The 14,641-nt window shown below is 43.3% G+C and overlaps 1 protein-coding gene across 2 annotated transcripts in view; it reads left to right on the forward strand.

The window, feature by feature from the left end:
• Nucleotides 1-14,641, forward strand: part of DPP10 (dipeptidyl peptidase like 10) — a 709,461-nt gene that overhangs the window by 653,068 nt on the left and 41,752 nt on the right. The window lies entirely within an intron of this gene.

A 14,641-nucleotide genomic window follows, 5' to 3' on the forward strand; every position in this document is an offset into this window, starting at 1 on the left:
GAAAGGAGAGGGGGCAAGGAGAGAGGTAGAAAAAGTTTGGAGAGGGAATGGAGTGGGGCAGGCAGGGAGAGAGAGAGAGAGGAAGAAAAGTTGGACTCATGGAAGGACAGAGATGTTGGTTGGGGAATGGAATGAGGTCTGGAGGAGAAGAAGCATGCAGGAGACAGAAAGAAGGGAAGAAATATTAGATGCGCAGTCAGAAGAAAGTGCAACCAGAGACTCATGAAATCACCAGACAACAAAGGTAGGAAAAATGATTTTATTTTCAATTGAGTGATCAAAATGTGTCAGTTTTGAGAATTTATATCTGCTGTCTATATTTTGCACTATGGCCCCCTTTTACTAAACCGCAATAGCGTTTTTTAGCGCAGGGAGCCTATGAGCATCAAGAGCAGTGCAGGGCATTCAGCGCAGCTCCCTGCACTAAAAACCGCTATCGTGGTTTAGTAAAAAAGGAGGGGGTATATTTGTATATTTTTCTATAGTTGTTACTGAGGTGACATTGCATATTTTAAAGTCATCTGCCTTGACCAGTGTGCTTTGTGTTTTTTTTTAAATTTTATTGTTGGTAGATCATTTTGACTTGGTCATTTTAAAAGTAGTTTGCAAGCCAAAAAAGTGCGGGCACCCCTGTTTTAGAGGATGATAGTGTGCGGCGAAAGCACCAGTGTCACTCAGCTCAGTGAAGATGGCATCTGATAAGAAAGAGTTCTGGAGTGAACCAAAGATTATTTCTTCCCAAGGTTCTGGAGGAGGAGGTTTCTGTCAAGCAAAGCTTTCATAGATAAGTCCCGTTGTTGAGCTCATACCTGCTGTGCTAAGCACCTTTGGCTCAAATCTCACATATGTGCTGACTTTCTTTACTTTAAATTTAATTCTGCGCGGACTGTGATTTTTCATAACTAAAAAGTGGTACTCCGATTAAGTGCACGAAGCGGTCCGGTCCATAGGCCTTGCACGTAAACGGAGTCGACTGTACAGAATTTTGCATTGGCTCCCTGTTGAGGCCAGAGTGCTTTTTAAGCTAGGTTGTTTATATTTTAAAGTTTTACATGGTTTGGCTCCTAGCTATTTAGTAGAACATTTTAATTTTCCTAATTGAAAATCCACTGCATGTATCTCAGTTTTATTTGAATTCCCCTCTGTTAGGGGTTATCACTATAAAAGACATCATAATCGATTGCTATCTTATCAATCATCTCTTTGGGATTCGATTTTCCGCCAGCTTTCATTACTTCAACATCTTATATGAATTTTAGAAAATTATTAAAGTCTCGTTTGTTCAGTAAGTTTCTATGACAACTCATGTAAACAAAGCCTTGTAAAGACTAATTTGTTAAGATTATCTGTAGTTCGCTGTTAATGTATCAGCTTCTCTTTAATTGTTAACCACAAGGATCTGAAAGGTTTTGCGGAATATAAAATGTTATGTTATGTTATATTCAGGACTGACTGGCCAAGTGAAAACCTGCATATTCAATGCGACTCGCCGGAAATGGCCCAGCTTTGATTATTCAGGGTCAACGTCATTGGCAAGCGATCACCACACTGCCTGCAACCTGCTGAATATTGCCTGGTTAATATTTAGGAAAAAAAAAAAAAGAACTACAGTTAATTAAAAAGAAAATGCATTCACAGAAGTTCTCACACACTAAGGCCCCCGTTTATCAAGCCGTGTTAGGGGTTTTTTTTTTTTCTTTTCAAAACAGTTTATTGAACGTCAAAGTACAAACAAACAGAGCAGCTGATACAGCATTTTCATTATACAGAGCACGAAACAACTAACCATCAGAACAGGCGGAGATTGTCAGAGTTCAGGTTGGGTTTTTATCGCTGGATGCTGCGGTGAAAGCTCCGATGCTCATAGAATTCCTATGAGCGTCGGAGCTTTTATCACAGTGGCCGGTGATTAAAAAAAAAAAAAAAACCTAACGCGGCTTGATAAAAGGGGAATTAAAAACATTACAAAACAAGTAAATAGCAAGTATGAATAAGCTCCGATCCTAGGTAGGGAGGAGCGAAGACAAATCAGCCGAAAGCCGTTGCAAAGAGGAAAGGGGGGAGGGGGGAGGAGAGGAGGGCCAACCCGAGAGGGGGGGGGAGGGATAGAATAGCGAGGAGCGGAAGGGAGGTCGCTCGGCCATGAGCTTCACAGCAACGGACCGCTGATGAGAGGACACCTCCTTGAACGGGACGGGTCCGGCGAGCCGGGGAAGCTTGTACAGCGCCCCACATTGTGCGGGTGATAGAGAGGCATATGCTGTGCGGCTGTTGTTATGTCATGTTCACGTGTTCATTTGCAGTGTACAGTTCATCAACGTTCATAATTGTTACTCTGTTCATTTGCTGACAAGTTAATGTAATTCAGCTGTTATGGCTGCGGCCTAATAAATACCGCACTGAGTTGTTAAACGCCTGAGTGTCGTCTTTGTATCCTATCAGACCATGAGGTAGAGCAACAAGTGCTGAGTGCACGATTTGTCAAACAGCAAATAACAACTAATAATAATGTTGACAACTGTAAATGGATGCTTCCTGTTGTCTGTGTTTGATACAAACACATCCATTCCTGCATTATTTTAGAAAGGCTCTACGTCAGAAGAACCTTTTCTACAATACTACCAGAATTATACATGTTCTGATCCAGACATCTCAAATCTAGGGGGTCCTTTTACTAAGGCGCGATAACCAATTTAGCGTGCACCAAAAATTAGCATGCGCTAAATGCTAAAACAGCCCATAGAATATAATGGACGCCTTAGCATATAGCAAGCGCTAAATTGGTTAGCACATGCTAAATCAGTTAGCACAAGGACCCCCCTCATTTGTATGTTCTTTCTATAATCTGCCTTATTTTTATTTATTTATTATTTTAAAAACACTTAGGGCTTAGCAATTTGTAGCGCAGTGAGCCGCGCTGAATGGCCCGCGATGCTCCCAAAGCTCAGAGTTCCTATGAGCGTCGGGAGCAGCACGGGCCATTCAGCGTGGCTCTCTGCGCTAAAAACTGCTAGCGCAGTTTGATAGACGAGGCCCTTATTTCTCACATTTCACAAAAATCTACGCGGGTTATAATATGCATGCATAAATTAGTAAACAAACAAGAAAAAGACATCATTCTTCAGACAAAATCATTAAAAAACAATATGTCTTAAAATTAAAAGAAAGCTACGCAAATCACAATTTCCTCCCATCATAATTTCCAAAAACTTCCTGAAAAAAAGTAAGCCGTCAGTGACTTACGAGAAGGCGAAAACACTAAAATCTGAGCTATTAATGAGGCCAAAATATTAATTTACATCTAGGAGTAAATTCTATACAAGGTGCCTAAGAAATCAGCACTAAAAAAAAACACAAAACAAAACCGCTCGATGCTATTCTATAAATGGTGCTTAGAACTAGGCGTTATTATAGAATAGCGCCTACACCCAGTAATCATGCCTTACTTTTGCAGCAGCTCAAACATGCCTAACCCCCTCTTTTACTAAGGTGCGCTAACCGATTAGCATGTGCTAATCAAAATAGCGAGCGCTAAACGCTAATGTGTTCCTAGACTAACATGCACGCGTAAGCGTTTAGCGCACGCTAATTGGTTAGCGCACCTTAGTAAAAGAGAGCCTAAATTAGGCATGGAACCCCTTATTGTACTATGTGCATAAATTCTAGGAACGACTCCAATCCGCCCATGAGCCTCCCATTTCCCTTTCTGGACTCGTGTATAATATTTAGGCACGGACCCTGTGCCTAAATTTACACTTGTAGCTTTTAATTAAATCTAATTAGCGCTAATAATTGTTCATTAGGATGACAATTATCAGTTAATTATTCATTTAAGTTGTACTTCCCTTTCCCATTCTCCTCTTTTTATTTTTATCTCGATGTATTTATTAATCTCTCCTTCCCATCCTCTCCTAATGTATCATGTATGTCTATGCATAAATGTTCCACATTTTCTTAGTTTAGATAAGTTTTTTTTTTAAATATAAATATCAATCAAATCAACATCTATTCATATGGATACCAAAATAAAACTTTTAGGCGTCACTATTGACAGGGAACTTTCTTTTCATGACCATATAAGTTCAATTGTTAAAACCTGCTTTTTTAAATTACGTATTATTCGATCTCTAACTTCTGTACTGGAAACCAGTTCAATCATTATTCTGGTTCATTCATTAGTAATTTCCCATTTAGATTACTGCAATTCACTCCTTAATGGTCTCCCTCAAAAAGAAATCAGACGCCTACAACTAATACAAAATACTGCAATAAAACTTATATATAAAATAGGTAAATATGACCATGTCACTCCTCTTTTAAAAAAAGAACATTGGCTCCCTGTCACTCATCGCATCACCTATAAAATCATCTTACTTTCCTTTAAAATAAAACTCTATCGTCTGCCCTCGTTCCTAGATAAACTTCTTATTCCTCAAAGTTCTCCACGCACACTAAGATCAATCGACCAAAAACTTCTTTTCATCCCCTCCTTAAAAGATTTCTACTATACACGGAAAGTAAACTTCGCAGTAACTGCACCTACTCTCTGGAACTCCCTACCACAGCATCTCCGTGATGAACTTCGACTTGACAAATTTAAGACTGGTCTTAAAACTCTCCTATTCGGTGATGCATTTAATAATCATTAGAACTATTATTCTTCTTCTTCTTCCTTTTCACAACAATCTCTTTGACAAAGCAACCCCTCCCTTTATGTACTACCCAACCCCTACTATCTCCTTTCTACTTCTTTAATATGTAACTTTACCCATCCCATTATTCCACCCTCACATTCCAGTACGTCTGGTAATTGTTTGTTCGTTTGTTTGTTTGCTTTATTATATGTTCACACATTTTTATTTTTCTCAGATTTCTCTATCTTTTTAATTCGATTGTTAACCAGCTAGATATTAATTTGATGGTTGGTATATCAAAATCAATAAAACTTGAAACTTGAAACTATTAAAAAAAAAATTTAAAAAATATATATATATTACATTTTATTGTAAACCGTTTAGATACCTATATGATAAACGGTATATCAAAAATAAAGAAACTTGAAACTTAAAGAAATTTGAAACACATGCAAATTAGGTGTGCACCGAAATTTGGGTTCATAGACATAATCGCGGAAGACAAAGGCGTGCGCCGACAACTGAGCGCAAGACGGAGGCGCGCGCCAAAGAAAATTACTGTTTTTAGGGGCTCCGACGGGGGGTTTTGTTGGGGAGCCCCCCCACTTTACTTAATACAGATCGCGGCGGCGTTGTGGGGGGTTTGGGGGATTGTAATCCCCCACATTTTACTGGAAACTTAACATTTTCCCTAAAAACAGGGAAAAAGTGAAGTTTTCAGTAAAATGTGGGGGGTTACAACCCCCCACAACGCCCCCACAACACGGGGCGATCTGTATTAAGTAAAGTGGGGGGTTCCCCCCACGCCCCCCCCCGTCGGAGCCCCTAAAAACAGTAATTTTCTTCGGTGCGCGCCTCCGCGCTGCGCTCAATTGTCTGCGCGCGCCTTTGTCCCAGCGTGCTTTTGACCTGACACCGAAATTTGTGGTACTGAAAAGTTCTCAGTCCAACCAAGAAAAAAATGACGTGGATATGGTTCAATCGATGATCTGAAATGATGTCAAAACGTAGAATTTTGTTTCTGCAGACTGGCCCTTAATGAAATAAGATAACACTCTTCAGCTACAGAGACAAGATAACGCTCAGAATTTAGGAAGTTGGTTGGTTGGGCTGAGAACGTTTCAGCACCCCCTCATAGAATTTTCCCCTTAAAAAGCATATATTTCTTTTGCTATTTGTAAAATAATAATGGGTTTGTTGTACACGTATGCATATGCATTTAGCTTGTGTATTAGAGGTGTCAAATTTTTAATGAATGCCTTTGTGAAATTTAGAAGTGATGTCGGAAAAAAGACCATAAGGCCTATATAGTCTGCTCAAAGTTCTATAAAACGTGCTTTTCAAGGCCATCGTCGAGAAATCCAAAATGAATATACATGGGATGTATTGGCATTTACTACTGCCAGTGTATGCAGATATATTTTATGCATATTCATTGAGGAGATCCTAATAGCAACATTGGAAAGTGGTTCTTGGGGATCTCAGCCTCGTTTACTTCTTAGTTACCTCGGATCCAGTGTGCCTCTCCCTTGCTTTATTGAATTCTGCTGCCGCTAGTAAACAGTTCCAAGAATCCGCCACCCCTTTTCCTGAAGGAATATTTTGGTGATTATTGCTGAATCTACTACTTTTGAGCCTTCTGACACCTTGTCTTGCTCCAGAAATTTTGTTCCAAGGAAAAATGTTTGCTTCCTGTGCATTATAGAAACCTCAGGTAAAAACAAGCTCCGATTCCGTATAGGGAGGAGCGCGGCCAAATTGGCCGAAGCCGGTGCAAAAAGGATGGGGAGGGGAAGGGAGGAGAAAGGGAAGGCCAATCAACAGAGGAAGCGAGGGTGGGGGGGGAGTTAGGATAGAATAGCGGTGAGCCGAAGAGAAGTCGCCCTTTCTGATACGGCGATCGAGGGAGACGGACGCGGCTTCCTCACCTGCAAGAATTTTTCCTTCAACGGCCCATCTGCAGCGACTTCGCCGTTTAGTCTCCCCTGCGCGAATCGGCACTGACCCGGCTACCAGCGAGTACTCTCTCTTAAGGAGGCACGCACAGCGTGAGTAGCATCAAACGCGTCGGACTCTCACTGAGCTACCGGAGATTCCGTAGTGTGGCCAGGCCCGACGAGACACCATCCCAAGCCACCCCAGGGTACACACAAGGAGCCACGCACGGCCTGAGTAGGGCAACGGGTAAGTGCGCTAGGGCCCGAGGTGGCACGCGGCCTGGGTTTAGCCACAGCACACGCGGCCAGTAAAAGTCTCGTTTCTCCGGCGATTATTGCTGAATCTACTATTTTTGAGCCTTCTGACACCTTGTCTTGCTCTAGAAATTCTGTTCCAAGGAAAAATGTTTTCTTCCTGTGCATTAAAGAAACCTCAGGTATTCTCTTTCTTCCTTTCTCTAGGGTACACATGTTTTAGGTTCTTAGATCCCATTTCAAAATGCACCTTCCAGAAGTGGACAAAGATGACATAAGAACATAAGAATTGCCGCTGCTGGGTCAGACCAGCGGTCCATCGCGCCCAGCAGTCCGCTCACGCGGCGGCCCCCAGATCAAAGACCTGTGCCCTAACCGAGACCAGCCCTACCTGTGTTTGTTCTGGTTCAGCAAGAACTTGTCCAACCTTGTCTTGAATCCCTGGAGGGTGTTTTCCCCTATAACAGCCTCTGGAAGAGCATTCCAGCTCTCCACCACTCTCTGGGTGAAGAAGAACTTCCTTACGTTTGTACGGAATCTATCCCCTTTTAACTTTAGAGAGTGCCCTCTCGTCCTCTCTACCTTGGAGAGGGTGAACAATCTGTCTTTATCTACTGAATCTAATCCCTTCATTATCTTGAATGTTTCGATCATGTCCCCTCTCAATCTCCTCTTTTCAAGGAAGAATAGGCCCAGCTTCTCTAATCTCTCATTTTACGGCAGCTCCTCCAACCCCTTAACCATTTTAGTTGCTCTTCTCTGGACCCTTTCAAGTAGTGCCATGTCCTTCTTCATGTACGGCGACCAGTGCTGGATGCAGTATTCCAGGTGAGGGCGTACCATGGCCCGGTACAGCGGCATGATAACCTTCTCCGATCTATTCGTGATTCCCTTCTTAATCATTCCTAGCATTCTGTTCGCCCTTTTCGCCACCGCCGCACATTGTGCAGACGTTTTCATCGACTTGTCAACCAGTACTCCCAAGTCCCTTTCCTGGGGGGTCTCTCCAAGTACCGCCCCGGATATCCTGTATTCGTGCACGGGATTTTTGATACCAACATGCATTACTTTACACTTATCCACGTTGAACCTCATTTGCCATGTTGTTGCCCATTTCTCGAGCATGGTTATGTTGTGTTGCAGATTTTCACAGTCCCCCTGCATCTTCACTACTCTGAATAACTTCGTATCGTCTGCAAATTTAATCACCTCACTCATCGTACCTATTTCCAGATCATTTATGAATATGTTGAAGAGCACGGGTCCAAGCACCGAGCCCTGCGGCACCCCACTGGTGACGTTCTTCCAGTCCGAGTATTGTCCATTTACCCCCCACTCTCTGTTTCCTATCCGTTAGCCAGTTTCTAATCCACGTGAGTAGTTCACCCTCTATTCCATGGCTCTCAATTTTCCGAAGAAGTCGTTCATGCGGAACCTTGTCGAACGCCTTCTGAAAATCCAGATATATAAAGTCGACTGGGTCACCCTTGTCTATCTGCCTGTTGGCTCCCTCGAAGAAGTGCAGCAGGTTCGTCAAGCAAGATCGTCCTTTGCTGAAGCCGTGCTGACTGGTCCTCAACAGATTGTGTCCGTCTAGGTGATCAATGATGCGGTCTTTTATCAGCGCCTCTACCATCTTTCCCGATACCAAGGTCAGACTCACCGGTCTGTAGTTTCCTGGATCTCCCCTTGTACCTTTTTTGAAGATTGGCATAACATTCGCCACCTTCTAGTCTTCCGGAATCTTTCCCGATTTGATCGACAGGTTGGCTTTTAGTTGAAGTAGTTCAGCTATTGTCCCTTTCAGTTCCTTAATGACCCTAGGATGGATGCACGAAAGCATTATCATTTCAATTTTTCTACTGGTTATACATGTCCGTTTATATTTACTTTATCAATACTCTAGCAGTAGCAATGGTCTTGTTCACTGTTTTATTACCATGAGATCATCAGATATGATCACTCAAGATTAGGGTTACCAGATTTTTACTTTAATAAAATCCAGACCCCTAGATCCGCCCTCCAGGCCCATCCAATTCCACCCATCCCCACCTCGTTACGCCCCAGCCCCGCCTCCAATCCCACCCTAGCCCCACCCCAGTCCCTCCCTCCTGCTGCCTGCTCTTGATTCGACGTGGTGATGTCACATGCATGCATGCATGCGCAGAGGCTCTCCCGCCCGATACAATTTCAAGGAAGCTTTTCCAAACCTTGGACAAAGTACCGGGTTTTGAAAAGCCGTCCTGACCCCCGGACATGTCCCTGAAAAGGAAGACATGTCCGGGGAAATCCAGACGCCTACCCAAGATCCCTTCTGATTGATACCATATTTTTATTTCATCCCTATGTGTTACTCCCTAGGATTTCTGCACCCTCTGTACTTCTTTTTCATTGACTCATAGCTTACACTCCATTTCAGATTTTAGCATCATTGGCAAAAAGACAATTTTACTTACAAAAAATATCGAAAAGATGTGACTCTGGTCTGATTGCTGTGACACTTTGTAGATAGCCTCTCATTCCTTGGATTGAGATCACTTTACTACTGTCCTCTGTTTTCTCTGAGTCAGCAAGTTTCTAACCCAATCAACCACCTTTAGCCCACCCTTAGGCTGCTGTCCACTTTCAGAAATTGTCAGTAGCTCTACAGGGATCCAATTGTTCAATATCCTCATGCAAGCCCCTGATCTAATTCGCTGGTCACCTAATCAAAGAAACGTATCAAGTTTGTTTGCTTCGATCACCTTTATAAGGCTAGAATCCTGCAGCCTGCAGAATTCAAGGTACTTCATTGTTTTTAGCAGTGACCTCATTAATTTAGCCACCCCTTGAGTAACTGGGCCGTAGTTTCCAAGTGCTTCCTTTTATCCACGTAGGTCTTGATTCTATAAGTGACGTCTAACTCCTAGATGCCATTCGGCATGGTTGTCAATCAACCACTAGGCACCATTTAAAGAATTGTACCTAGCAGTACCTAAGTGGTCTTAAGCAGGCATTAAAATCCTTAGGCACGCTCTATTTTGGCCAGGGTTTTCCTAACTCAACGTATGCCCAAATTCTGCCCCAAAACTGCCCCTTAACCATGCCTTGTCATTTAGGCACCAGTAGACTCCTAGGTGTAGATGCCTACCTCAAAGCGATAAGCGCCTTCCAAGTTAGGCGCCTACCAGCAGATAAATTTTTTAAATTGGTTTTTAATGCTGCTTCCAATTATCGGTGCCAATTAAGCCAATTTAAAAAAAATTAAGTTAGGCGCGTCGATCAGCTGGGCACACCGATTTAAACGCCTAACTTTAGGCTTCTTTTATAAAATCAGGGCTTCAAAGCCTAGAACCAGTCTTTCCACAGCTCCCAGAATTACTTCTATGGAAAATCGCTTCACTCTAGCATACTCCAGGCCCTACAGACGTGGCCGGAGCTCGTCACAAAGAAAGGAAGCTTTCTGGAGGCGGGTCTGGAGGCAGAACTGGGCGAGGCTGAAGGCGGAACCGTGTGGGGCTGGGTGAGAACAGGGCGGGGCTGGAGGCGAAAAAGGGTGGGTTATGTGTCCGGGGTTTTCTTTTTTTTTAATATGGTAACCCTACCCATGTGAACCATTACTATCACCTATTTTATAGGCAGTAAGGCCCTGATCCTATAAGACGCCTACAGTTAAGTGCCTAGATTGACAGACCTAGATGATCTAGGGGCCTAGCGTAATTTTTTTTTTAATAAATCAGTGTTAATAATTTAAAGTGCCATTAAAACCAATTTTAAAAAAGAATTGTAAAAATAATTTGCCGGTAGGCCTAACTTGGTAGGCACCTGCCACTTCAAGGTAGGCGTCTACACTTAGGTACCAGTAAGTAGGCATGGTTATGGGCAGATTTGGTGTAGATTCAGGGTAATGGATTGAGTCAGGTGCCCTCATTTAGTCCAAGAAAAACCTGGCCTAAAGAATGTGTAAAGAAAGGGGTAGAGCTTAAAGCAATTCACAAAAATGAGCGATAAAAAGACATATGTTGAAATACAAAAATCACTCATTCTATAAACAACACGTCATTTGGCATGGTTGTCAATCAACTGCTAGGTGCTGTTTATGGAATTGCACCTAGAGGTGCCTACACATTCTTTAGTTGAAATACAAAAATCACTCTATTATTGTGCTTATAAGGAAGCTGTGCAGATGAAATAAATGAGTCTACACAAATTATTATGCTCAGAATCATGGAGGGGGGGTACTGGGGATCGCCCCAGAACCAACCACCTCACTGCCCAATCATCGCACGTAAAGAGTAGACAGCGTGTTATATCATGTAAAAATTTTTGTTATGAACGTCTAATAACTCATAAAGAGACTCAGCAAATTTATCTGTTAGCTTGCAGGTCCCGGCGCGCACATTTCGCCCCTGCCTCAGGGGACCAACAATGATATATAGAAAAAACGATCACACTTAAGAAACAAGCTGTGACATTTGTCTTCCGCTTTGTTGCGTGAGACAAGTGCTGTTTTTGGTAAGTCCCGTTCCGTATAGCCAAGACATTTAGACTTTATTTGTATTTATTATTTAGGTTTTAAACGTTCTTTGATTAATAAAATATTAACTTGTTTAACCCTTTGTATCTTCCAGAATCCTTGAGCCCACCGTATGATTGTTTTTTCTATATATCATTGTTGGTCCCCTGAAGCAGGGGCGAAATGTGCGCGCCGGGACCTGCAAGCTAACAGATAAGTTTGCTGAGTCTCTTTATGAGTTATTAGACGTTCATAACAAAAATTTTTACATGATATAACACGCTGTCTACTCTTTACATGCGATGATTGGGCAGTGAGGTGGTTGGTTCTGGGGCGATCCCCAGTACCCCCCCCCCTCCATGATTCTGAGCATAATAATTTGTGTAGACTCATTTATATCATCTGCACAGCTTCCTTATAAGCACAACAATAGAGTGATTTTTGTATTTCAACTAAAGAATGTGTAGGCACCTCTAGGTGCAATTCCATAAACAGCACCTAGCAGTTGATTGACAACCATGCCAAATGACGTGTTGTTTATAGAATGAGGCCCTAAGGGATGATGCGTTAATCTTCTGCTAATCAGTTAGCACATGGCAATGTAGATGTGTTGATTAGCACAGAAATACGCACTCTGCAACCCAGACATGCCTCCTGACAGAAAAATGTAAAACTTTGTATTGCGTGGCTCGCAAGTGCACATTCGAAACTTATCACAGAGTGCCTCATCGTGTCCAATGGTAAACCCTTTTAAGCTGTGATAAGGAGGCACTAGTGCTTATTGGAGCCTTAAGGGTTGTAACAAAAATGGCAAAGGCAGGTAGCACGTTAAAGACTAGGGATTTTGTCCCAGATTCTCTAAATGGCGCTGTTATCGGAAGCCACCTTAAAAGCAGCCACCAATCGCATGTAAATCATGCGACGACACTGTTTAGAGAATCACACCTCCGGCAAAAGCAGGTGCCTGAAATGTAGGCCAGAGTTTTCAAGGCTTACATTCTCAGTGCCTACCTTTGACTTGAATTGTGTCTCCAGAGGTGCCTACTGGTGGCTAATGCCACATCTGGAGTTAGCCATACCTGCAGTGGTGGTAGGCGTGATTCCGGCACCATTTTTTAGGTGCTGGTAGGTGACTGGAAAATCATTTTAAAAATTATTTTAAACGGCGTTTCCACTTAACTTAGATGTGGCAAGGGGCCTACCGGGCTTAAATTAAGGCACCGTTTATAGAATATGGACCTTTGTGAGTTTTTTTTGGTGAGGGGGTTCATTGGCTGATAATAATGTACACACTTTACAAACCATCGTTTACTGTTTTCAAAAGAATGTGCCTGCTTTTTAAAGAGGACACACTCTTAACAACATTGCTCCTGTAATGAATAAAACAAAAATCCCTGGAAAAAATATGGGAAACGCAGAACAAAAAAGAAACAGTTCCCACTGCACATCGCCTGGCCTCTGTTTCTGTAAAATCACCATACCTGGCTGGCCCAGGGAGCTAAAGCCAAGTCTGGTAATCAAGCTCAGGTTTTCCATATGGTGCAGCACAGTACTGTCACTGAGCTTTTGGGCTTGTATATTCTCAAATGTACATGTACTTATTTCTCTGTTGAAACAAATGGACACAAAAAAAATAACCAGGAAAATTATAGAGTTTAAAGCCTTTGTCTTCACTCCCAGTACTCAAGAGCCACCAGCAGGTTCGTTTTTCAAGAAATCACTGGTAAATATGCATGCAAAAGATTTTCATATATACCACGTACATACCCCCAAATTCTGTATATGGTGCCTTAAGTTGTGCATGCAAATCGATGTGTAAAGCTGATTTTCACACACAACATAATTTATTGATTGACCTGATTGGTGCAGAGAACACCTGGCAATTAACACCTCGTTATTGGTGCTAATTGACACAAATTAAAAGTTAATTTCCAATCACAAAAACCCAGGGCTAGATTTACAAAGCAAACCGATCGCGTACCAATCGGTTTGCGAACCCCTTTGCGACCAGATTTCCCTCCTGCGATCCGCTTTGAAAATCCGTACATGCAAATGAGGTGAAACGCATGCAAAGTAGGCAGGGACACGATTCACAACACAAAATTTCACATCTGATTGGGCTGGCTGTTCAACTGAAGAAGCGACTGCTGGGGACAAGTCGAAAACATCTTTCCAACTCTGGAAACCCTGCTTGCCGCCCTGCTCTGCCCCGAATCGCCGCCCTGCTCTGCCCAGATCTCTTGTCTCCTGCCTGCTTGCCCCGAATGCCGCCCTGCTGTGTCCCGATCTTCGCCCCGAATGCCGCCCTGCTCTGTCCTGATCGTCACCCCGAATGCCGCCCTGCACTGCCCAGATCTCTTGTCTCCTGCCTGCTTGCCCCGAATGCCGCCCTGCTGTGTCCCGATCTTCGCCCCGAATGCCGCCCTGCTCTGTCCTGATCGTCACCCCGAATGCCGCCCTGCACTGCCCAGATCTCTTGTCTCCTGCCTGCTTGCCCCGAATGCCGCCCTGCTGTGTCCCGATCTTCGCCCCGAATGCCGCCCTGCTCTGTCCCGATCTTCACCCCGAATGCCGCCCTGCACTGCGAGCCCGTGGTTTTAACCCACAGGCTTTAAGTGGGTTAAAATCATGGGCTCAATTAAAAAAATAAATAAATAAATCTACGCCGGGCCCGGCTTTCTCCGCCAGTACACCAGTTTCACATTCCCCCTTCCCTCTTCCCTAGAAAAAAAGAAATAAAAAAATAACGTGCGCTAATTTGCCGGCTGCGCAAGCCGCTACCGCCTCCTCTTGAGCAGGCGGTAGTTTTTCAGCTAGCGCGGGGAGTAGCGCGCGCTTAAAATGTGCGTGCGATAAAGCTGCTAACGCGGCTTCATAAAAGGAGCCCCTAATGTGCAATAATGTCCCCAAAATAGAGGTTCTCCAAAAATATGGTTTATATACAATTTGGCCGCTGCTGTTCCGCACAAACAGCATTCTGAATTCAGTGTTCAAGCCTTTAAAACACTTTTGATAAAGATACTCATTAAAAGTTACATGCTCAACTTAGCGCAATTCCATAAAAAAAGAATGTCCCAGTTCTAGTGCGTGAATTTAAAAAGGAGGGGGGGGGCATAGCCAGGGGAGGGGCGTGGGAGTTCGTAAAAGTTAGGCCCATTGTTATGGAATATGCCCAATCTGCGCATGGCTTAGGTGCAAGCATTTAGGCCTGGTTTTAGCCGGCCTAAAGGGGTATACCTGAAATGTACGTGACACACTAGCGCTTAGCGTGATTCTGTAAAAAGCGCGTGCACCATGTAGAATTGCTGTAAGCGTGGTTC

Source organism: Geotrypetes seraphini, chromosome 5, assembly GCF_902459505.1.
Source record: "Geotrypetes seraphini chromosome 5, aGeoSer1.1, whole genome shotgun sequence".
NCBI lineage: Eukaryota > Metazoa > Chordata > Amphibia > Gymnophiona > Dermophiidae > Geotrypetes > Geotrypetes seraphini.